This window comes from Lissotriton vulgaris, chromosome 1_1 (genome assembly GCF_964263255.1).
Source record: "Lissotriton vulgaris chromosome 1_1, aLisVul1.2, whole genome shotgun sequence".
In the NCBI taxonomy this organism is placed as follows: Eukaryota; Metazoa; Chordata; class Amphibia; order Caudata; family Salamandridae; genus Lissotriton; species Lissotriton vulgaris.
This window is the reverse complement of record NC_141685.1, coordinates 1,324,938,604-1,324,963,936: the sequence shown is the minus strand read 5'-3', so window position 1 is coordinate 1,324,963,936 and position 25,333 is coordinate 1,324,938,604. Positions and strand designations below refer to the sequence as shown.

General features: G+C 42.1%; 1 protein-coding gene across 1 annotated transcript in view; it reads left to right on the top strand.

Moving 5' to 3' along the window:
• The first annotated feature begins 238 nt into the window (after nt 1-238).
• LOC147749091 (17-beta-hydroxysteroid dehydrogenase type 6-like) overlaps nt 239-25,333 on the top strand; it is a 106,470-nt gene continuing 81,375 nt past the window's right edge. Inside the window, exon 1 of the mRNA XM_086966060.1 lies at nt 239-485. The gene's annotated coding sequence lies outside the window, so the exon portion shown is untranslated. The remainder of the gene's footprint in view (nt 486-25,333) is intronic.

The following is a 25,333-nucleotide window of genomic DNA, read 5'->3' as shown; positions in this document are numbered from 1 at the left end:
ATGCCCCAGAATTCAAAGAAAAACCTGGCCTATAAGACTCGCACATGGTCCTAGGACGCATGAGAGCTTTTTTTTTTTTATTGGTCTTTGATATATCAAAAAAAAACTATCGTGGCCCTGTTGGTCAAATACTGTTCACTTGACTTCAACCGCTGGTCTAATGATACTTACGCCCCTGTCACGCCTCCTAGTACTTGCTTCCGCCCTCCTATAATTTTGGGCTGGCAGGAAGAAGGGTGGGTCGGGGAGATGACTGACCTATAGGCCGCCAACTGCGCTGACTGACTCCATCTGCCAGGACCCTCTCCTGAGTGCTGATAACGGCTGCTGCCTCCTCTCAGCCCGACGTGCGCGAGGAGGTCGAGGTCATCTGCAAACAGACGCACGAGAGGGGAAGGACGCCTTCCGTCCCAGCCAGAACTTTGTCGTTTTACCCTTGATTCGGACATTCCCAACAAGCACTGCGTCTGTTCAGGAGGGCAGAGGTAAGCGACGCCAGGCCAGGGGGGGACAGAGAAGGAGGTCAGGGGCATGCAGGCGTAAAGGTTGCCGTTTACGTTGGTCGTGCATGAATGATGTCGAGGTCTGACTTTTATCTTTATTTTATTGTTCGCTTCTTCTCTCCAATAGACTAAAGCACTCGATGAAAAACGCACAATCTCTAAAGTTTGCTCTTCGTATAGTCTCCCTCGGGCACCAGTGAGAGATTAAAACAAAAGGCTGCTCAGGGACAGGATTGCCACCTGGCCAGTTTTACACCAGCATGTCTGGTATTTTAATGTACTCGACAGAGCAAAATGAGAAAAAACACCCAAAGCACGAATGTTGTCCATTCACCTGTACATATCTTAAACAGTATGTTAGGAGACAAGCCTTTAAAATGTGTTCTACAGCCGCTGTAATAGCGATTTGCAACCAAATCGCAATATAGGCACTTTTGTAAAAAAAAATCGCACGGTTTTTACAAAAGTGTTGCAAAATTAAAATTTCCTTTTTGTACATCGCAGACTCGAACCGAAGGTATTGTGGCACTTTTACTTGAGCATCAGCTAAGTTACACACGGGCACATTCATGTCTGTTTTAGACGGGGGGTGATTATGTGATTTGCATAGAATCAGATGATGGTTGAGCTGACTCGGAGACTCAAACCTGGTTCCCCAGCTCTTAAGTCTGCAACTCTTGCGGTTAGGCCGCATCATTTTCTGCTGAGTGAGACAGAGCCGTTCACAGTGCACCAGCAGCTGAACGTGTATTAGTGCAAGGGGCCTTTGCTAGTGCTAGGGAGAGTCAGGAGGCGACGACTGCAGCTCGAGCTGAGCGCATGCAAGAAGGGGCTAATTAGAGTTAAACTAGTGACTGCCATGTTGTCGCTATCTGATGTTCTGTACTGTTGGCCCACCTCGTTATCCTCCATTGTGCTCATGTATGTGGTGCTTTGATTCGGTGCAAGAATGTAACCCGTCTATGCAGTTTGGTTAATGAAGGTTTTTGAGAGAAAAAAAAAAAAAAATTATACAAGTGTCTCGGCTCCTGTCATGGTTGGACTGGTATAAAAAATAAGGCCCGGGCACCTTAAAAAGAGTGGCCCACATTTGAGGAATGCGCCTTTTAGCAAAACATTGCTTAATGTTTTAAGTCTCATGAAAAGGAGGGTGTTTCTCTAAAAGAGGCAAAGTTTCTTAACTTCACTGAGATAAAAAAAAAACATGCAAATGTTGCCAGGACTCTCTGTGCACGGATTAGTTCACAATGATGAACCACACTTAAAAAAGAAGTGGGACCACTTCTGCTTAGGCCCCCTCCATCAATCTGCATACATTAATGGGCCAGCCCAGGGAGAGACAGGGAATGCCATGGTTAAATGGAGGTAATAGATGCCCATCTGCCTCTGGAAAGGACGCTCAGGCCCCCAATGGGCCGCTGGCGGCATCTGAACAGCAGAGACACAGTTCAAACTGGCCACCACGCTGGCCACAGGAGCAACTCATACACCGGCTTGTTGCCCGAGTGCTCGTTTTACCAATCCGACCCTGGCTCCTGTGCCAGTGCATAGAGACTTCTGGCTGGACCCAGGCATTGATAAGGAACCCCCAGCAGAGTAGAGCTCACTGTACCAATGTGTGAGGGCTTCAGCAACCTGGTGCTAAACGAGGGTAAATGCAAGTTTATTAAACCTTTCAGACTCTTACAGAGCGACATGGGTAACTTGGAAGTCAGAAATAAAATGCACTCCTGCTCACTTTTCACATCTCCTTCCCGCCATTCCTCTCTTCCCAGCTTCTTCACTTCGCTGTCCTCCATTTTCCACCTGTATGTATCCTAGCCTTCCTTCTTTCTGCCCTTTTGCTTGTTTTTCTCCTTTCCTTCCCACTATCTGGGCCTCTCCCTTTCCCCTCTTTTTAGTTCTGTCCGTAAAGTCCATACTTTTTGCACATCGGCCTTCTCCCTCTGTCATCCCTTCTCTACTAGCCTCAGGCTTCCAAGACAGCAGGCGCTGCCCCATTGGTAGTCTCACGGCCACCTCGGCCCTGGTTATCATTTGACTACCAACTCTCATTGAAATGTGCAAAAAGGCTATATTCTCTGGTAAATTACGTTTCTTTTTCGAGTAATTTCAGATCGCTCCCTGTCCATAAGGACTTAGGGCGTTGATATTGGTAATGTTTGGGGCCGGTCATGCTTATTAAACCACAGAAGCTTTAATGCTCCTTTCTATAAAGGGACATTGATGCTAAGTAAGTCTATTGACATTGGAGGATTTGGTTTGGAACCCCAAGATCAATACTATTCACTGGAAAAAGTTATTAGGTAAAAGTGGCTTAAGGTTGATGCATGGTGAATAGTCACCACAAATCAAAGTTTCAAAAGATAACATGTACCAGGTATTATATTCAGCTTAACTCTTACCCTGGTCCAGTCATACTAAATGTCCAAGTTTTAGGACACTTGTAGTTTCCACTACATCAGCTATCAGTTCAATAATATGACTAATGTTTACAAATCAACAGATACTGCAGTGATAGTGTTTAAAGCCTTGCATAGGTTGGGGCCTGTGTCTACGCAGAGAAAGTTTGAGTGGTATGCTCCTGCGAGATGCCTCCACTCTTCTTTAGCAAGACTTGTGATAATTCCCAGAGTTAGGAAAGTCAGGGCAGGTGGTCGAACCTTTGGGTACGCTGCTGCTAAACTTTGGAATCAACTCCCTCTGGAGCCAAGACAAGTTAGTGATCTGTGTGTCCTTTAGAAGGAGACTCAAACCTGGTTGTTTCCTAAAACCTAGTCGGATGTCGGCTCCGGTTCATCTTCTTGTCTTTTCTTGAGTCCACAGCACCAGGATGCCTTTTTGGTGTTAGTGCGCTTTATAAGTTAAATAAAATAAATTTGAGTAGTATGCTTGGGATGATACATGACCAGCATACAACTGATGCTCACCTCATTAACTTGAGACACTTTGAGTAGATAATAATAGGTATTCCGATTAAAAAATACAGTTTTACAATTACCAATTGCATTTTTTTCTCTCTCCCCTATCATTCAAAGTCTTGCACACTGAGTGGTACTCTCACTAAGTCTTATATGGCCATATGCTTGCTCCGTTTCACCCTTGATAATGGGTTAGGTGTTGATGTGAACTTGCTATTCTAATCAGACTCTTTCATTTTTTGGCTAGATATTGGAGGGTTTTACATGAGCACCAGTTGCAATACAAGAGGGCACATTCGTTTCATTTTTAGGCATGGGGTGATTAAATGATTTACTGAGAATCACAGGATATTTGTTCAGCTGATGCCAAGAATCAAACCTGGTTCTCCAGTTCCAAAGTCGGCAGCTCTGGTTGTTATACTACATTCTCTCCTCATGCTTGGGTTCTCTCCGCTGCTTTATACAATATTCAGTGCATTTAATTGTTATACATTTACGCCATCTCCGTTAAATAGTTAAGTTCTAGGATTCCGAAAGGCCTAGATGTATCAAGCCTTTTGCGATTCGTCGCAGAATTTCGGCCTTAAGGAATCGCAAACGGACATTTAGCATCTTTTGGGATGTATCAGAAATTAGCAAAATAAGGAATCGCAAAAAATTGCGATTCCTTATTTTGCTTATGCATTTAAGGAATCGCAATTTTGCGATTCCTTAAATGGCATGTATGACACTTTTTAAAATTGCGAATTTGGGTTAAGGAATCGCAAATTAACACCAATTTGAGGTTCGTGTTAATTTGGGAAATCCTTTTAAAAAACAAAATATGACTATTTTGAAGGTGGCATGTGACACACATACATGACCATAGGGCATGTATAGTGTGCCATATGCTCACACATGTAAGTTTCAGGGGTGCAGCAGGGTGTCCATGAGACACCCCTGCACCCTTGAAATAATTCTCAAATTGCGATTAGCAAATTGCTAATTCGCAATTTGAGAATTACTGCACAATCATTCCTATGGGTCTCTTGGCCCATAGGAATGCATGGGGAATTATTCCTTATTTGCGAATTCGCAAAATGCGAATTCGCAAATAAAGATAATTAAGGAATCGCAAAAAAAATGCAATTTTTTACATACATTCCATTTTGCGAATTCTAAATAGCGATTCGCAAAAAATCGCTATTTAAGATTCGCAAAATGGAATCTTGATACATCTAGGCCTTTATATCTTAAGAGATGTACCAGCAAATTCATCGTTTTATTGGACCCTCACCGACATGTCTCATGGCTGTTCTGTCCCTCCTTGGGGGAGAGCTGGTCTCTTCAGTATCCCATTTTGAAGAAAAACAAGCATTTGCAATGCATGGTCTCACATTAGTTACATGTAGAGCTATTGGCTTTACAAATAAGAATGATTTTTAGAATTGTTTTGTCCAAAAATATCCTTGCAGTAGCATAGCTACAAAAGTTAATAAATATTAAAAAAGGTTGTGTACGCTGTACTATTTATTTACTTTTGTAGCAATCGCAGTGTGTTGTGCTTTAGCATAAGATGTTTAAAAGTAAAGCGCGGCATGCCACAATTGTTACAAAATTAAATACATGGAAAAGAAATGTGGCATCCGCCCTCCTTTTGTTTTTCTATTTATTGACTTTTGTAGCAGTGGCGGCACGCCGCGCTTTAGTGTTAAAAGTTTAAAGCGAAAGCCGGGCTTGCCACAATTATTAAAAAATTCAATAAATAAAAGAGAAAAAAGTTGTGCGGCCGCCGTATTTTTTAAAAATGTATTTGCTTTTGAAACAATTGTGCCACATTGTGCTTTAACTTTACATGTTTAAAAGTAATTTTTAAGACAACAAGGGTACCCAAGTAAGTTTTATTGTACTATATTGTATTTTTTGCCAAATATTTACGTTGTTTTCGCCTGGGTATTTACCTTTTGTCATACCCAAGTAAAGTCAGCCAGGGACCTCGGGAATCAACTATTTTACACTACAGTGGTTCCTAGGGAAATAGGGATAGACAAACAAAAATGAATACAGACCCAATCAGTACTGTATTGGTTAAACTTGTCCAGCCAGACAGAGGTCTAATGTTGAATTTTTCAACAATGCTTTAAGATATATACAAACGAAGATACTGAAAGTGGGATACAAGCCTCCATCCTACTACAGAAACATAGAAACAGACAGTTTGGGGAACATTTAAGGGAGGCTCAGACAATGCTCACGGTTTGTTTTTAAGCAAAAATAATCAATAAAGTAAACAAATCGCAAGAAACGCCTCTACATAGCAAATGGTAACATTGTAGTTAATGCATGAGGTGTTTTTAGGGCGTCGACTGCGTTTCGATCCAAGTGACTGCGTGGATCATCATCAGGACATTAATTAAGCATGCATGTGTATGAGTGCCTTAAATTACTGGATTCAATCACATTGGATGGGAAAAAGAGGGAAGAAAACATAAAAGGGAAGAATTAGGAGGATGTATGTCAAGATTACGCAGCCACATTTAGGAGTTTGACGAGCTAGTTCAAGCAGATTGTTAGCATAACATATAGAACCATGCAATATATGGCACAAAGATATTCATTTAGAGCAATTGGAATAAACATGGCGCAGTGACTGAGTGTTACACATACAAAGTACGGTGCAGTGACTTAGTGGAAACATAAAAAGGAAAATTGTTCTCGGGATGTATGTCAAGTTCGAACAGCCACTTTAAGAAGTTGGTGAGCTAATCAGGGCAGAATGTTAACGCACCATAAGGACAATTGTGATATATGGTAAGGCGAGATTCAATTGGCATAGTTGGAAAAAAGAATATGGCGCAGTGACTGAGTGTTCAACATTCAGAATCAAACTCAGTGACTTTGGTGGAAGGAATAAAAGGCGATGCAATGACTCAGGGGGAAAAGTAATTGTGTGCAAAGGCATAGCAGTTGGAAAGGTTTTGCACACAGTTTATGCGTGAACAGAATAAAAGCAAGGAGTCATAGTGCATACAGGCGCAGTGACTTGGGAATCAGAATATTTACATGGCTATTACGGTGCCGATACATGCAATTGGGTGATCGGTGGTAAAGCAGGAGCCCTATGACCAAAAGTGAGTGTGAGTAAAAAGTATTCCTACCCACCTATAGTGATATATCCACAATGGAGTTGAGGTCTTTCATAGGATATGTTTCAAAAGGTGTGAGTAAGAAGTCCATCTGTCTGGGACCTCACACATTCAATCGCCCAGTTTCCCGGCTGACAGAGAAATCATCTTCTAGACAAATATAGTGGTAAGTTGGGGATAAAGCTTCCCAGAAGTATTCACAAATGAAGGAGTTAAAACGATCACCACCATATTGCGTAGATGATGAAGAATGCCACCACCATATCGTGTGGATGATGAAGCATACCACTAGCAGAAACTCTAGTGGGTTAGAGTCCTTTTAAATAAACATCTCTACACATTAGTTTACGGCCAAGTTAAGAAGAAGTAGTATGTCACTCAAGCGTGGTGGAAAGGAGTGGGGACAGCAGCAGCTGCTATTTCTTGAACCTTTGCTGCTATGCTTTCATCGCCAGCAGTTATCATCAATGCAATCACTAACTTCTGCTACAAAATACAGAGGACATCCTGCAGAAAATATTCTGTATATCAGTGCTTTGTCCGGAGTAGAAGGGAAGGATACTGTCTGTCATTATGCAAAAAGTGACAGTTGTCCCGCCCCAGAAGTGACGTTACGTCCGTTACCGGAAATTCTGTACCCCTGGGGACCCTCCCTGGCAGTGAAATCACTGCTGCAGAGGGACCCCAGGGGCGTGGAAGTCCCTTCCTGGCAGTGACATCAACTGTGTTGGGTCACATGTGTTGTGACATCACCCTAGTCATGTGCTCATGGTTCGAACATGTGGTTAGGGCGATGTGGCAGTCCTCATTGAACCAGAGCCCCTTGAGATCAGGTGACCATGATGTGTTGTAAAGGAGTATGCCCCATTTGTATTATGCGTAGAATACATACAAGGAGCCCCAAAATCCGCCTATGGTAAACCCAGGAGCCACCCTCCAAAAAGAGATTGCTTGGTCATATGAAGAGATGCATCCATCTCATCAAAATGACACCCTCTCATGGTGGTTTGAACACTATTGATAGATGTTATTGTAGCCTGACACAATTGGCATTGGAACAGAATGCATAGAAGAATGATCTTAATGAAGGTGGTCACGATGTCCCTGAATTTCCTGAGGAGCTCCGCTGGCGGGTGGAAACTCTCAGCCTCAACGATTTGCCGCAATTGATATCCCCTATTAAGCACCCCAGCAGCTGCAGCAAAGTCTTGAGTAATGAAGCAAATGCTGGAAAGAATATTATCAACATATAAGATCTAAAGAATGTATAACAGCTCCTACCTCACGAATCTATGAAGATATGGGGTTTTTAGGGGAATCTGCTATCATCGTGCAACAGCCAAGAGCAAACTCTATGCTGGTTATACCTCGATGGACCTCAGTGATTCAAGATTTCAGAGCCACCGCTGAGTCCCACGAAAATGATGAGATTAGTAAACCTCGCCATAGATGCCTACTTAGACTATTAGTTAAAAATAAAATAGAGCCATATATACTGTATATCTTTCTTTCTATTTTTGCACCTTAGAAAGCATCAGCAAAAAGAGATGTGGTAGAGTGGACGTCCCCAAATGTTAATGCAATACATTTTTAATGCTTGTGTTGTTCAAAACAGAATGAAAGTTCCATAATCCAAAACAAAGAGCTGTGTAAGAAATGTGATGTACGTCCAATATCACAGATTTTGAAAAGGAAGCTCCACGCATACCTTCCAGCACCATTTGGCCTGTTAAAGGTATTGCTGTGTTTGTTGAGTGTGTATGTCAAAATTGACTATTATAACCTCTGTTGGAGACCTAAAATTAATGATCCACAGCAGGAGGATCATGAGTGTATGTGTCTCATACACTTCAACAACAATCCTTCATATATGTAGCTTGCTAGACCCGAACAAAGTATATAAACTGTTAAGGCTGGTGAATAGTTTGTTAGAGGAAAAGAAAAATGGCCACCCTGATCCGATGCTCCAACGACCCAAGCTATAAACTCTGCAATATGCAAGGTTTGTGTATCTATTTTGTTAGGATGGCAGAAAGGGGTATAGAAAGACGTGTGTACAATATTTATTTTGAAAATAAACGAGTCAGCTCTTTAACCCCACGAAAACTGTTTAAAAAAATTATGAGTCCCCCAGTATCGTGTCATTAATGAAATAATTAACTTTACATACTTATTCACTTTTTATTCCAAGCATCAGAATGCTAGTGCCCAAGATGCTTCTGAGTTAAATCCAGGATACGTATGCATTGCCAGATTGGTATATGTTTTGCTTAATGAAAGAATAGCTGAAATACAGGCTGTAACTCTGCGCTATCTGAAGCTTGGTGAGCCATCCACGGTGATGCAGTGTGACTGTCCTACGTGCATTACCAACAGGTGTATCAATGTGTGGTTATCCACAATGGATGAATACTGGAGCGTGTACAAACGCTGTATGAGGAAGTTAATACCATCACCGATGACCAGCTTATATATTGCCTTGGAGAGTCTGACCGAAGATTATTTCAGAAATAAATTTTTTGTATTGTCCAACAGAGAATTGTACATTTTTTTTTTTAATGCCGTCAGTATCCTGACTGTACAAAATTATAGGAGCGGTGAGCGGGAAGTCTGTCTAGAGCCATTGAGTTTATAGGGGATGGCACCTGAATTGCTGAGTTTGATTGTCCACCTGCATGAGGATACCTTCGCTCGGGTACGGTGGGGTTCCCAGGGGCAGGTTACCGAGCCCGTTCCGGTGGAGCGTGGAGTGAGGCAGGGTTGCGTCATGGCGCCCACCTTATTCTCGCTCTTCGTGAATGGGGTTGCAGATTTCCTCTCCCTGGTGCCGACCGATGTCCGGTGAGCGGGTCCCGATCCTCATGTTCGCGGACGACACTCATCATCTCAATGACTCCGAGTGGACTCCAGCAAGCACTGAAGCGGTTTAAATAGGGGCCTAGAAATAAATATGACAAAAACTAAGTATATGGTTCTGACTTGTCGTAAAACGTGCGGGACAAATAGACCTTTTAGAGGGCTGATTAATATGAATGGTTCCCCGCTAGAGCGGGTAGATGCTTTCACCTACCTGGGGGTTACCCTTCAGAAAGACCTGGGGTGGTCTAGCCAATTGGACATTGCAGTCCTAAAACTCCGCCAGCAGGCAGGCATCCTTTTGAAAAAATTTACATCCTCAATAACTAAGCCCATTAGCCCCTTATTGGAAGTATACGGGATGAAGGTCTTAGGTTCGGCCCTATACGGAGCCGAACTCTGGGGTTTAGAAGATCTTAGAAAGCTAACGCTAGCTGAAAATGAATTCCTCCGAAAAGCTACTAGCGTTCCTAGAAGTACCCCGTTAATACCGGTAATGTGGGATCTTGGAAATAAGGTCCAGGATCTTGCCTTTTTGCGTCCAGTCCTTTACTGGCGCCGTTTATGGACAACAGAAGAACTACAGCATTATGCCCAGGGTTTAAGGGCGATAATAGCTAAGGACACGTGCCAAAGAATACATTGGCTTAAGAACATCAGATCGATACTCTTCAAATTAGGAATGAGTGACTTATGGAGGACCCGGAAAACGCTCAATTTCCCTCTAAAAAATTCCTAAAAGAAAAGTATTGGGAGATGGTGATCACAGAAGTAAGGTCAGAGGGTCTCTCCGCTCATTTAACTAGTCGTTTCATGGACATTAAAGCCTAACCAAACCTGGAACAATATGGGGATATTATTGGTAAACAACAGGATCGCAAGCTCTATTTCCAGCTTAGGGTAGGATCATTCCCAGTAAGATCTTTTACGGTTAAATGGGCAGATAAAAGTGGAAACAACAGATATCCCAATTGTGGGGAGGAACAAGAGTCAATAAGTCACTTTTTATTCTTCTGTCACCTGTACACTGCCCCCAGAACGATGTGGATCAAGCCTTTATGTAAACTGCTTGGGATACACAGGCATGCTGAGGCCGTGAGAATTTTAACTACAGACTCGACGCCTAGAATTGCTGTTGCTGTGGCTAAATTCTTGAAATGGGCTTGGGTAATCCGCAAAAAATACACAGCGGTAACTATGTGAAGATTAAGCTGTATTTACCTATGTATACTAGGGCTAACCCTTGTGAATCTTTGTGCAATACTCCTCTGGATAAATGTATGTTGATGAAATTGTTTTTATCCCCCTTTCAAATTGTAATTCGGCATAGTCTATTCTAGTTTAATACTTTTAAAAATATTTATTGTATGGATTTTTAACGACTTTTTAATCAACATTTGTGTAATATATGTATGTATACTTTTATGACTTAATTGTCGAATAAAGTTTGAAAGTTTATAGCTGTAAAAATATCAAAAGTTGTGACACTGAGGCAAATTATCTGCTGGGCCCTTAGTAATGTATGTAGCATGTGTCATAATATGTATACATAGCAAAAAGTCAGCAAATTGTCCAACATCAATGACCAGACGTCTACCATGAAACTGTAAAGTATACCCTGGTTATGTGATGCTATCATTATTTTTAATAAAATGCCATAACACAAAACTATTGTCTCATTTCATGGGATGTACGGGCTGATAACATGTATGGGGAATGGTTATGAAAGCTTTATTACGATGCAAGTGGGGTTGGAAGAGCCAAAGCTCTGTTTAGAAGGGCTCTAGTTGAAAATGAGCTGGTCTACAGAGCGCAGGTGAAGACCTGGTTATCAGGGGAAGCGGTGTATTCACTCCACAAGTCAGCCAGGAGGTGTTTTAAGAAGAAACTGACCATTGTTAATGAGCAGCTAGATTATCAATAGCAGGCTGACATAATCAGTCTTCAAGATCTAGCTACGAATAATAATGGAGTTATATATATAATATATATCCTACTGGCGGTCGCCAGTAGGTAGTTCTAGTTAGGACCTAGTTTCCATAGGAAATCCTCAACATTCTATTTGGAATAACTTTGGCCCTGGTTGAAGAATCTTAGCGAATTTCTCAAAGAAGATGGCTCGGTCCGCTGCGCTCCTTCCCTAAAAGTTTGGGGGGGATTGGTCAAGTGGGGGCTGAGATAAAAGGGGGGTCCCAAAACATGTTTTCTCCATGTTATTTTCCATAGGACCTTTAGACTCGGCTACAGGTCGAACGGGTGAATGGATTTATATGAAATTTGGCAAAACTGTACAGTCCGGCTCGCAGATTACGCTTTTTTTGGAAAGGTGTAAATCCGTTCAGTAGTTGCTGAGGAAATTAAAGTTAAAGTCAATTATATATCTATACGCGCGCACATGTGCGCGCACCCAAACGGCTGCGCGCGCGAGCGGAATTTTGTTGCGTGACGTCTGTTAACGTTCGATTCGAAGGAAATCAGGAAGTGTTGACCGCCATTTTGTCATTGCGAGTAAATATATTGTTGATTTCAAAGCGTTGGAATATGGAAAGGGGAGAAGGTAGAGATTGTTTTGCTGCGTAGGTTTTCTCAGGGTGTGCAGTAAGGCCCTTAAAGGCGAAAATATATATATATATATTTTTTTTTAAAGTTGCGTGGTGCGCGCACTCGGTCGCGCACACCTTTTTACAAGAGTGTGAAAATGGAGATAAATCAGAAGTTTGAGTGCTTAGATATAAGGTGGCTCTGAAAAGAGCCATTGTGTTAATTGAGTGTTTTCTGCATTTATAAGTAAGTACCGATGCAGAGCCTGATGTTGCAGAGGAAGATTCTGTTTCCCTCATTCGTGAAATGAACACCGTCTCTCCTATAGACGTCTTGCATGTGGTAACGCAAGTTGTTAAGGTAAATAGAACCCATGCTATAATCTCTGAGGAACGCAGAAACAAATTTATTTACATGTCTCCTTGCTTTCTCAAATTGTGCACAATGGTGATTGGACCAATTCCATTTCTGTCTTTGGCATATATTGGAATATACCAAGGCAGATCGAGGAAAAAGTGTCATCAATTGTCGAAAGGTGTCTTTTAGAAGCATTTCCAGACCTACCCCAGTGATTGTGCCTAGATCGTTCCCACCACAGTGCACAATTATAAGGTCTGGTTCTGGGAGATGCATAAAAGTTTTCACCAATGGAATCAATTGGTGACATTTCAATCCTCTTTTGGAAATCCATGTTATGTGTACATTTGGTAAGCTGAGGTTGCAAATTCGTCTGCTTACTGCATATTTTTCACTCCAGTGAATATAACTGTGTCCTATTAGCCAGACCTTCATTTTCAAGGGATTTGTAGTCGTCCTCCGATCGGTTCTGGAAGTGGAATGGTAGTTAGAAGTTGAAATTCTAAATAAAGAAAAAGGAAGAGGCTGGGTGTGGTTTAAAAAATAAAAATGATTGGTTGATTGTAAGAAGTGGAGATTGAACAGTACGTTGCATGTTAATGTTTATGTTAAACGAAAAGTACTATTGGGTGTGAAAAAAAAAGACATGTAACAGAGCTGTGGATTGGCAGGTGTTTCTGGAGGGAAAACAGTGTTGTTACTTTGCTGTAGAACGTTGAGATATTAACTTTTGACCTGTGCCTTCAGCCAGGTGCAGAATGAGGTGTTACCATGGAAACAGCCAGAGATGGCAGTGGGTGATGGGTGACTTTTATGTGACATTGAAAATATTGTGAGGGAGAACCAACTGAAATGTAATTGCTTACGTTACGCGCTCCGCATTACTTCCGGGAAGCTGCGCTTCGCGCCTCGCGCACCGGAGCACTTCCGGGTGCGCTAACGCGGCGCGTCATATGACGGATTACGCAAGAACGCGATACGTCGTTGGGGCTCCACCGGAACTGATCGAATTGGTAGTCTACAGTGTTTCTGGATGTTTCAGACTGAAGCTGGCGTCAGCATGAGAGCACCCCGTGGCTACGTCGTGCCCATTGCGCAAGCAATCATGGCAGTCGCTCCCCACCGCAAGTCTGCAGGAGTCGGGGGGCCTCGGTGACTCTTGTAGAATCTTCAAGGCTGACGGGACGCTTTTGGGAATGGGGCTCATGCCCTAGCAGTCAAGCGTCCCAGTTCCAGGGTTGCCCAGAGCCATCCTTGCAGGCCAGGCCCAAGTCTGTGGAGCCGACCGCCATTTCCTGAGCTCCGTGGCAGCCGCCTGTCGCTGTATCGGAAGAGTGGGTGCAATTCAGCCGGATGGCGGGTGAGACGGTGTAAATGTGATGGTTGGACCAGGGCACCGCAGGACGTGTCTTCAGGTCAAACGGATTGTGGGACAAGGTCCAGAATGGAAGAGGCATCAAAAGGCAAGAAGTTCCGCCTGACCCCGGGAGCCGGCCGCCTATGTCAGGGGCGATCTTAGGCCATACCAGGGGAACAAGACTTGGGGAGGGGGCAGGAGCCAAGCGCCCCCTCCGAGTCCGCGTTTCTTGGACCCTGAAGTATGGCACTCAACATTCAGAACTTATGACATTTGTGCAAGGCAGGGACATCGAAGCCTCTCAGGGACCTAGTATATCGAGAGTCCTTCCTACAGAAGGTGGTGGGGGTGGCGGCATTAGCAAGGCATCCCCCCCACACAACTTGTCGGACCCTGAAGTATGGCTCTCAACATCCAGAACTTATGACATTTGTGCAAGGCAGGGACATCTAAGCCTCTCAGGGACCAAGGATATCCAGAGTCCTTCCTACAGAAGGTGGTGGGGGTGGCGGCATTAGCAAGGCATCCCCCCACACAACTTGTCGGACATGACCTCTGGATGTACTGGGTGTTCAATTTCAGAATTGAAACTACTAAGAAGCAATTAGAAGTGTTGTTTTCATGTTGCAGTAGGTTCCATGTAAATAGTTATTTAATAAAACGTTTTATCCTGTTACTTTGCTGGTGTGTTGTATATATATATATAATATTTGCATAGTGTTTGTCGTTATTTTGGGCGGGGTGGGTGGCGGAGCCGAGCTGTCTTGCAGCCATCATGGCGTCGAGCTCGGTTCCTCTCTCTAGTTTCATGTTTTTTCTAACGATTTATATGTTATAGTTTGCTAGCACGATACAGCGGATAGTCCGCATTTTATATATATGTCCTTTTTATTAGGGGGGTCCTCCGGTGGAGTCGGACGATCTACCTCTAATAAACGGTCCGGGTTGAACCAACTACCAACAAACGGGGCAGAGATAGGCATGACGGGTTACAAAGGGGACAAAAGTGTGCACTACCTATCCATCACTATCTGCAAAAACTAAATAGAGTATTGCGACTTTATGCTTATTTGTGAACAGAGAATGACCCAAAGAGAACCAATTTCGAACAATCATAGGCTATTGGCAGTGGGCAGAGAGGCCATGACACAGAAAATGGCTGTTACTTACGTGCATGATGGGGCCTAAAAGGGACTAGATGGCGTGGCCACTGTTTCGCGACTTTCACTTTACTTTTAACAATGGCTGTGGTGAACATAAATGAACGCCGCTTATGTATACCTAATTTTAGTCATTTTCCACAAAAAAGCTTTTTATATTTGCTATTAAAAAACCAAAGAAAATCACTGAAAAAACCATAGGTTATAGACCATATATAGTTAAATATCTGAAGTCCATCTCTGCACTCCATGGAGATACAGGTCGTCGATCAGAAGATGTGCTGGCCACCTCTAATGGTAATAGCGTGGCCAGGGCTCTTGTCGTTGCCTCTGCAAATTGCAGAGGGTGCACTTGTTTGACATGCCGCACCATGGTATGTATGGAAAAGAAATATTTTTTTGCTGGATTTCTTCTTGAGCGAACCAAGTCACATATCGTGCAGGTTACTTTTGGTGCATTCACTTTCTTTTGATCTTCAGGATAAGTGAAAAATTGCCAGATGAAAGATTTATTTTTTCTTATTAAAGGTAGTCGATCATTTTGGTCAGATTTGGAAGATGAATGAGATATGGTAGCCATTTCACCAAAGTCTTCCGAAAGATGTAGGACGTTGTTGTCTCTTGAGAGTAGAAAAGATAGTGAGGGAAGTGGGTGGAGTGCTGCGTGTAAATTCCAGAATTGAAACTATTAAGAACCAATTGAAAGTGTTTTCATGTTGCAGTAGGCTGCCATGTAAATAGTTATTTAATAAAACGTTTTACCCTGTTACTTTGCTGGTGTGTTGTGTATCTTTATAATATTTGTCGTTATTTTGGGTGGGGTGGGCGGCGGAGCCGAGCTGTCTTGCAGCCATCATGGCGTCGAGTTCGGTTTCTTTCACTAGTTTCATATTTCTCATGAGGGGTTGTTCCTAATTGTTCTATTTTAGCGAGGTCAAAAAAAATCTCATCAGTGGCCTACTGATTTTGCTCGATTCCTTTTGTTTTTTCTAACGATTTATATGTTATAGTTTGCTAGCACGATACAGCGGCTAGTCCGCATTTTATATATATGTCTTTTTTATTAGGGGTGTCTTCCGGTGGAGTCGGACGATCTACCTCTAATAAACGGTCCGGGTTGAACCAACTACCATCCTGATTTTGTATATCTTCTGAGCTGGATTTAAGCACACAATTGTTAAAGTATGAAACGTTTTATATTTCTAAAAAAAATACCAAGGTGTGTACATCCGGTAACGCACGAAAGTTTAAAAAGACATTCGGCTCCATTTACTGAAAAGTTTCATAAGAATAAAAAAGAAGTCTAGGTACAGTCTCTTTGACGTACTATAAGTTCTTTGAGGGGTGTATGAAGAAATTCAATAAGTTCAAATCGCAAGGTTTTTACGAAATATATAGGCCTGTGCGCGCACTCGGTCGCGCACGAAAGCCTGGAAATGCGATATCCATTTTATTGACAACTGTTGCCGAGAGTGCGCACACCGGGTCGCGCACGAAAGTTTAGTAAGGCTATTTTTATTTACAGACAAATTTTAATGTGTTTAAAAAAAGGCAAGGTACAGACTTTCGAATTCTGTATTGCTTTACAAGGAGTCTCTACGCAACTTGAACAGTGAAGAAAACGGCTTGTTTTCGAAAAAAATATTGCCAGAACTTTATTGCCAAAAGTATAGGTTGCATACACGACATTTTTCTGAATTAGCATTTTAAAAACCAATGAAATTCACAGAAAAAACCATAGGTTTTACACACGTTATAGTTAGGAAGTAGCATTTAAAAAACCTATGAAATTCACTGAAAAAACCATAGGTTTGACACATGTTATAGTTAGCTGGAAATTTTACTGACATAAAACCAATGAAATTCCACGTTATAGTTAGTTGGACTCACTATAACTTGCGCGTGCAATGCACTGCTGATGACGTCACATATTACATCACTCATGACTTGGTCAGTGACATCACTGATGACACCATCCTTGTGACATAGTGACAGACCTCCTTTCACTGTAATGTAACCCTTGAAACACATATTCAAAAATAGAAACTGAAATTTAAAAAAAAATGCAGATACCCATATCAGTTACAACAAGTAATTCAGTAATTCCACCATCTATATACACATCCACTCATACATATACTCACTCATCATATGAAATGATACACCTATACATCCTGTTACACACCGACAATCATCGAAAAGTTACTCACAGACATACTCACACGTGCAAATAAACTATTGAACATCCATTTATTTGAATATAGAGTTATACACACACTTCCACCTTACTTCTATTGAAAATTACACATATTTATTCTCTTAAACAATCACTTATAGAAACACATACTTATTTAAACAGGAACTCTTTCAATCTCTTACTCTCACATATACTCACTTATATACATCAATATGCACATATACTAGATTAAAACATATGTCGTTACTGATAAAGACACTAGTGAGACAGTCATTCACTCACTAACAAACACATATACACACTCATCCACCCATACAGTCCTGCACATATGCTGTCTTCAAAACACATACAAACAGAGAGTCAGTCACTCATGCATCTATGTGCTAAGTAATACCCCCACCAAACCATATAGACACTCATACTGATACTAAGAGAAACATCTAATAACCCATATACATACGCATGTAGCTACTTACCAACACATGTAGCCACTTATACACAAAGTGAAACACTAATATATATATTTAAATATTTAAACATTACTCACTAATATTTATTTTTCAGAAAGACACATATTCACTGGATGGTGTCATCAGTGATGTCATGAGTGATGTCACTGACCATGTCATGAGTGATGTAATATGTGACGTCATCAGCAGTGCATTGCACGCGCAAGTTATAGTGAGTCCAACTAACTATAACGTGGAATTTCATTGGTTTTATGTCAGTAAAATTTCCAGCTAACTATAACATGTGTCAAACCTATGGTTTTTTCAGTGAATATATATATATTCACTGAAAAAACCATAGGTTTCACACCAGTTATAGTTAGGAATTAGCATTTAAAAAACCTATTAAATTCACTGACAAAACCAGTTATAGTTAGCTGGAAATTTTACTGATATAAAACCAATGAAATTCCACGTTATAGTTAGTTGGACTCACTATAACTTGCGCGTGCAATGCACTGCTGATGACGTCACATATTACATCACTCATGACATGGTCAGTGACATCACTCATGACATCACTGATGACACCATCCAGTGAATATGTGTCTTTCTGAAAAATAAATATTAGTGAGTAATGTTTAAATATTTAAATATATATATTATTGTTTCACTTTGTTTATAAGTGGCTACATGTGTTGGTAAGTAGCTACATGCGTATGTATATGGGTTATTAGATGTTTCTCTTAGTATCAGTATGAGTGTCTATATGGTTTGGTGGGGGTATTACTTAGCACATAGATGCATGAGTGACTGACTCGCTGTTTGTATGTGTTTTGAAGACAGCATATGTGCAGGACTGTATGGATGGATGAGTGTGTATATGTGTTTGTTAGTGAGTGAATGACTGTCTCACTAGTGTCTTTATCAGTAACTACATATGTTTTAATCTAGTATATGTGAATATTGATGTATATAAGTGAGTATATGTGAGAGTAAGAGATTGTAAGAGTTCCTGTTTAAATAAGTATGTGTTTCTATAAGTGATTGTTTAAGAGAATAAATATGTGTAATTTTCAATACAAGTAAGGTTGTAGTGTGTGTATAACTCTATATTCAAATAAATGGATGTTCAATAGTTTATTTGCACGTGTGAGTATGTGTGTGAGTAACTTTTGGATGACTGTCGGTGTGTAACAGGATGTATAGGTGTATCACTTCATATGATAAGTGAGTATATGTATGAGTGACTATATAGAACTGTTGGTGAATGACTGGATGTGCATATAGATGGTGGAATTACTGAATTGCTTGTTGTAACTGATATGGGTATCTCCATTTTTTTTTAAATTTCAGTTTCTATTTTTGAATATGTGTTTCAAGGGTTACATTACACTGAAAGGAGGTCTGTCACTATGTCACAAGGATGGTGTCATCAGTGATGTCATGAGTGATGTCACTGACCATGTCATGAGTGATGTAATATGTGACGTCATCAGCAGTGCATTGCACGCGCAAGTTATAGTGAGTCCAACTAACTATAACGTGGAATTTCATTGGTTTTATATCAGTAAAATTTCCAGCTAACTATAACTGGTTTTGTCAGTGAATTTAATAGGTTTTTTAAATGCTAATTCCTAACTATAACTGGTGTGAAACCTATGGTTTTTTCAGTGAATTTCAAAGGTTTTTTAAATGCTAATTCCTAACTATAACTGGTGTGAAACCTGTGGTTTTTTCAGTGAATTTCAAAGGTTTTTTTAATGCTAATTCCTAACTATATAAGACCTGAAAGCCCACCAGGAATCTCCAGTATGCGCCAGGGGACTGCATTGCAGAGAGGTGTAATGAAGCCACAACCCTTTTTACACCTCTCTGCAACGCAGCCCCCGTGCATGTTTGAAGAGGGGAAACTAATTCCCCTTGCATACTGGGGGCCCCTGGGGGCCTATTAGCCCACCTGGAACCTCCAGTATGCGCCTGGGGCTGCATTGCAGAGGTGTAATGAGACTATGCCCCTTGTTACACCTCTCTGCAACGCAGCCCACTGCCGCGTTTGCAGAGGGGGAACTAATTCCCCTTGCATACTGGGGGTCCCTGGGGTCAACTAGTCCACCAGGAGCCTCCAGTATGCACGAGGGAGCTGCATTGCAGAGAAGTGTAATGAGGCCACACCCTTGTTACACCTCTCTGCAATGCAGGCCACTGGCGCCTTTGCAGAGGGGGGACTAATTCCCCTTGCATACTGGGGGTCCCTGGATCATATCTGCCCAAACACCGATATTCCGAACGATTGTAAATGACTTTTCTTGAGAAACATTTGGATTTGGATTATCATGTCCTATACTTTGGAATTTTTGAAAGACTGACTTTGAGGATGCTATAAATTACTCAAGTCTGCCCGAATTGTGTGGGTAAAATTGATACCTAGTCACTTTTAATAAGAATATACTTATGTCTCGTCTAACATTTGGAAGAAATATCTAGTTATATGACAACGGGATACCGACATAACTTGAAGGAAATAAGAACGCCCTGAAGAAGTTCTGTTGTACAGAACGAAACGTTTCGGCTGGCTGTGGTACATAAACTTAAGGAAAATAAAAGCATTTGAATATACACCAAGATTCAGCGCTTCAATAAGTACTCTAAGTGATATGATTTGATTGGACTCATTGTGAAAGTGGTGCTGTGCCAAACTTTGGAATATTCTCCACTACTCTCTACTACTTACTCTCTCCCACTCTCTACTACTCACTCTCTACTGCTCTCTACTACTCACTCTACTACTTACTCTCTACTACTCTCTACTACTCAGTCTCTACTACTCACTCTCTACTACTCTCTACTACCACTCTACTATTCACTCTACTACTCTCTACTACTCACTCTGCTACTCTCTCTACTGCTCTCTACTACTCTCTACTACTCACTCTCTACTCTCTATTACTCACTCTCTACTCTCTACCTCTCTACCTCTCTACCTCTACACCTCTACCTCTCTACCTCTCTCTACACGCACACATATAGACATATATGCATATATATATGTGCATATGCATTTATATATATGTATGTGTATATATAAAAAAAACATTTTTTTTTCTAATCAGCTACTTTTAAAACTGTCATTCTTTTTCCCCATGGTACACTCCCCGGTACGCTTACCGGTGCGCGTACCGGGCGCTCACCCCGCGAAAATCAAAATTTTTTTTTTTTTTTTTTTTGCCCCGTGGGGCCCTTTTATGGCCCCCACATCAAACCTAGGGGGTCAAGGGGGGTCTACTCTGCCCCCTTATGGTCATTTCCCCCTTTGTTTTGGCCACCTCTTGTGTCTCGATCCTACCGAGACACAAGATGGCGGCCGCTCCGGACTGTTTAGAATGTTTACAGACACCCCAGAGCCAATCAGCTTTCTCCGCGCAAGTCGCGTGACGCGCCCGGTGCGCGTACCGGTGCGCTTACCGGAGCGCTGCTATAGATATATATATTTTTTTGAACCTTAATTACTCAAAATCCACTGGAGCACATATCTTGAGACATAGCAAAGGCACATCGGGCTACCAGTCCCTACAATTTTGCCAAGTTTGGTGGAAATCCATTCAGCCGTTCGGGCTAAAAGTGAAATCGACCGCCCTATGGAAATTAACATGGGGAAAACGCGTTTTGGGACCCCCCTTTTATCTCGGCCCCCGCTTGACGAATCCCCCCCAAATTTTCAGGGAAGGACCGGACCGCCATGAGACCATTTTCCTGAAAATTTCAGGCAGATTCGTCAACCGGCGCCAAAGTTATTCAAAATAGAATGTTGAGATTTAACATTGAAAATTATCCTAACTATAACTACCTACTGGCGACCGCCAGTAGGTAATATATATATATATATATATATATATATATATTCCAACAAAACAGGTAAGCCCCAAGACGAAGGAAGCCACATGAAGTTTTATTTGGCACTCGTAATTTTGCATCCATTTCACAGCTTGCTTCAGCAGCTAAACACACAATTGCAGTCTACAAAGTAAATGTCAGCTTGACGCGTTTCAGTATTTCTATATCCTTTCTTCAGAGGCAAAGTTCAGAGGAGATTAAGGAAGCAGTTTTCATTGCGCACAGTTGTATACATTCCCAACACCCGCCTCAGTGGGCGTGGCATCTCCTTTCTTTGCTGCTCCGCAGCCAGTTAAGTGCATTACTCTTGTTACTATCTTGTTTCATTGTGACTGTATTACTTATGCATTGTTGCTTTGTGCGCTTATTTGGTTTTGTTACCTGTGCTTTGTATTCCCTGGGGAATCCTGTCCGCGCAGCTCGCGCTGTCATTCTTTTGTGCTTCGGCATTTTTTCAGTGCCGCCTCGGCGTTCTACCGCCTCGCGCACCTTCGGCTGTTCTATTGGCATTGCGCTTCTCGCACGCATTACTTTCTGCCCCAGCTGCTCTCTGCTTTGTGTGCGCCGTATTTGGAGCGCTGTCTGCCTCCCGGATCCGTGCGCTCTGTGCCTGTACACTAATTAGGTGGAGCGGGAGACGGGGTGAGGACGCGTGGGCCTTCTGCGCGCAGTCCTCTGGCCTGGTTGAACGGTTGTTCCGCGCAATCGCAGTGACCATTTCTTGTATCCGGGGAATTTCTTTGTTTACAGTCTGGATTTAAATGAGCGCGGGAGCAGCGCTGAAACTCGCTCTTTGCCCACAGACCTTGGCCAGCCCCTAAGTGATTCCAAAATCTTCCAAAAGACTGTAAGCTGTATAAGTAAGCATAGGCACTGCCTAGAGTGGCATTTTCTAGGCGAGCCCCCCCTCCACATTTTATTGAAAGTGCACACTTTGGTGTTTTTACGTCACTGTGTTGGTTTGTCTTGCCTGGGAATCGCCACTCCCCCTCATTATATCACTGTCTGTATCTTAAATATTTTCACAATGCTGACAGTGCTTATTGGCCCCTTTGTTCCTCCTGTGGGCATATTTGTCACTTATTGGTGCCACCATGTCGGATTATTACTACGACAATGCAGACTACTTTGAGGAGAAACCCTCTGGGTCTCTGGAGCATGAGCTAGTCGAGGCTCTTGATGTGGGATTCCAGCACTCCGTGAATAAGGCCATGGAACCATTAAAGCGTCATTTATTATGCCCTGCAGCAGGGTTTGGTTCCTAGCTCAACCTACCGTTCTACTTCTGGTGAGAAAGGTTAAAAAAAAAAACACATTCCTCAGACTTTGCTAAATTGGTGAAAGCTCTATCCTCTGACCATTCCTATGTTTCTGCGACCAAAACTACTACTACTAGCTCGCCCATGGGAGATGATGATGATAATACCTCCTCTGATTCTGAGTTGGAGGCTTATCCTCCTCCAGCTAAGAGGCCTCGCAAAGAGCGTTTTGTGGATGCTCTGTCTCATCCACAGTTACTTAATTTTGATCCCATCGCCATTGTCCATCCTAATTCCTCTTCATGGCTCCCCTCTACTGAGGAATGCCCCAGACCGGATTTGGCGGACAAAGTTTCGGATACCCCCGAGATGGATCCTTCTATGCTCACCTATCTCAAAAAATATACCCAAGATCCTAAGAAAGGGCTCAATTGTGCATGGAGATCCTGTCAGGATAAATTGTTGGATTTGACCGGTCCCCTAACCAAGATTCTGGACTTGGGTTTCAAGTCTAAAACGTCAGGGCAAATTATTAATCCAGATGATTTGATAGGATGGGCCCAACGGGCTATTTGTCTTTTAGGCAATGCTAATTGTGCCATGTCCTGTGAGCGGCAGCCCTCTATTCTGCTAAAACTCGACCCTAAGTTGACAGAGTTGTCCCCCTTTGAGTCCAGTCCTTTAGCGCAGGGTCTTCTGTTTGGCAAACCTTTTCTGAAGCAGCTCACTAAGTTTGTAGCTACTTTCAGTGGCCTTGACAAGGCACAAGGTTCTCTAATGCGGGCTTTTCGTCCGGTTTTTGGCAGGTCCGGATGACATCGGGGGTGGTCGTTTGGCTGAGGTTACCAGCAAGGATATAATTCCCAACGTGGCAGGTAGGAGGACTCCAACTCCTCCTCTTCTTTCTACCCCACACGTGGATCCCGGAATAACAAACAAGAAAGGCTGATATGCCGGACACTAAGGTTGTCAGCGTGATACCGCAGCTTTAGATGAGCCTAATCCCCTTTTCAGAGGTTCAATTGGGGGGTCGAATCCAGTATTTTCTAGGCAATTGGCAAAAGATCCCGCAGGATGCATGGATCCTGTATTCAGTGCAGGGTTACAAAATAGAGTTGTTTCATTTCCCCCTCTCAGCCTCTTCCCCCATGTCCGATGATTCTTTCCCTTTAAGATCAGATGTTCATTTCCAGTGAGATAGTCTCTGCTTCAAAAAGGGGCCATAGTATGGACATCCCATCATCCTCAGGGCTTTGTCAGCAAATCCTGAAAAACGCCAGGCTGACCTTTACTTTGAAGACTGCAATTGTGTGTTTTTCTGCTGAAGCAAGCAGTGAAATGGATGCAAAATTATGAGTGCCAAATAAAACTCCCAGGCCCTGAACCTTACCTCACCATAGTGAATCACCCCTTTCATCTGCACCTTCTAACAAGATTTCGTTTCAATTTGATTCATTTCTCTCTAGGTTGTTTTAAAAATTGGTGCCCCCAGAACGGGCAGATCCTTGTCAATGTGATGATTTCTCGACCCAGGACACCTTACACTTTATTATGTTCTGTGAACACTATCGAGAAATCAGAAAGAAATTCTTGTTCCCAATACTGAGGGAGGTGGGTTTTATACAGGTTAGGCCAGCCCTTTTGTATTTACAACAATTAAAAACCCAACGAATAATATTCCATGTTGCTAGTTTCCTAGTCGCTGCTACTCTGATAAGGAAAAAGATTGCCAAGGTCACACCTATCCCAGTCAATATTTTATGAATTAGATTGTCCGTCTTTTTACTCCACGATTTCATCATAGGACAAAAGTCCCTGCAACTTTTTATCACATTTTTTAGATATATTTATATTGTATAATATTTACACTAATTTAGCAGTGGATGGATGCACAGCTGGTTGTGTGTAACATGCAGTTCCTTTAGGATTGAGAGGTTTTGATAAGGTTTTGTAGGTGCTTCACAAGGTGGCGCCAGGGGTCCTGTGGCGTCAAGTAGATAAATGCAAAATTGTGGACCTAGAGAATCTCTAGGGACATCCCTTGTTGGGCACACTGGCTATTATCTTTCTACAGAGAAAAAGATTTCCATTCTTTCGGTTTGTTGTTCATTAAAGAAATTTATTAGTTGTTGACATTTTTCATTGGTTTTTCATAATCTTTTAACTTCTTGATACTTTCAAAATACAGGCAATGTCATTCTGACTAATCATATCCAATGCATTTCGGGCATTATGGGGTCATGCCCTTCATCAGGGAAATCGACACTGTAAAAACGAAAATGAGGTGGCATTTACTAATCTCAAATGGACAAAAAATGAAAATGACTAAATAAATTACATCTCAATCACAATAATGTCTCATACAATATAAGTGGTGCATACAGGTCAAAACATGCGGTTTGGTCATGTGAGGGTGTGCTGAGGGTAAGGGTATACGTGCAGGGGTGTGGAAACTTAGTTACTTACATGCCTTTCTCCATGTAAGTTTCAAGATCTGAAAGGAATAGGGACGGTATTAGTAGATTGTTTTACCGGGACTGGAGAAAAAACGAAAAAAAAAAAAAAAAAGTTGTGCGCGAGTCTAAAAGACCGCGTGCTGTTCACATCGGAAACTAACCTGGTGAAATATCGGTTCGATTCGCTGTTGGTTATTCCATTTGCCGTAGCGGTTCCACGTAGCAGCGGCTGCCAAAAAGCAGTCCGCGCTTTCCTAA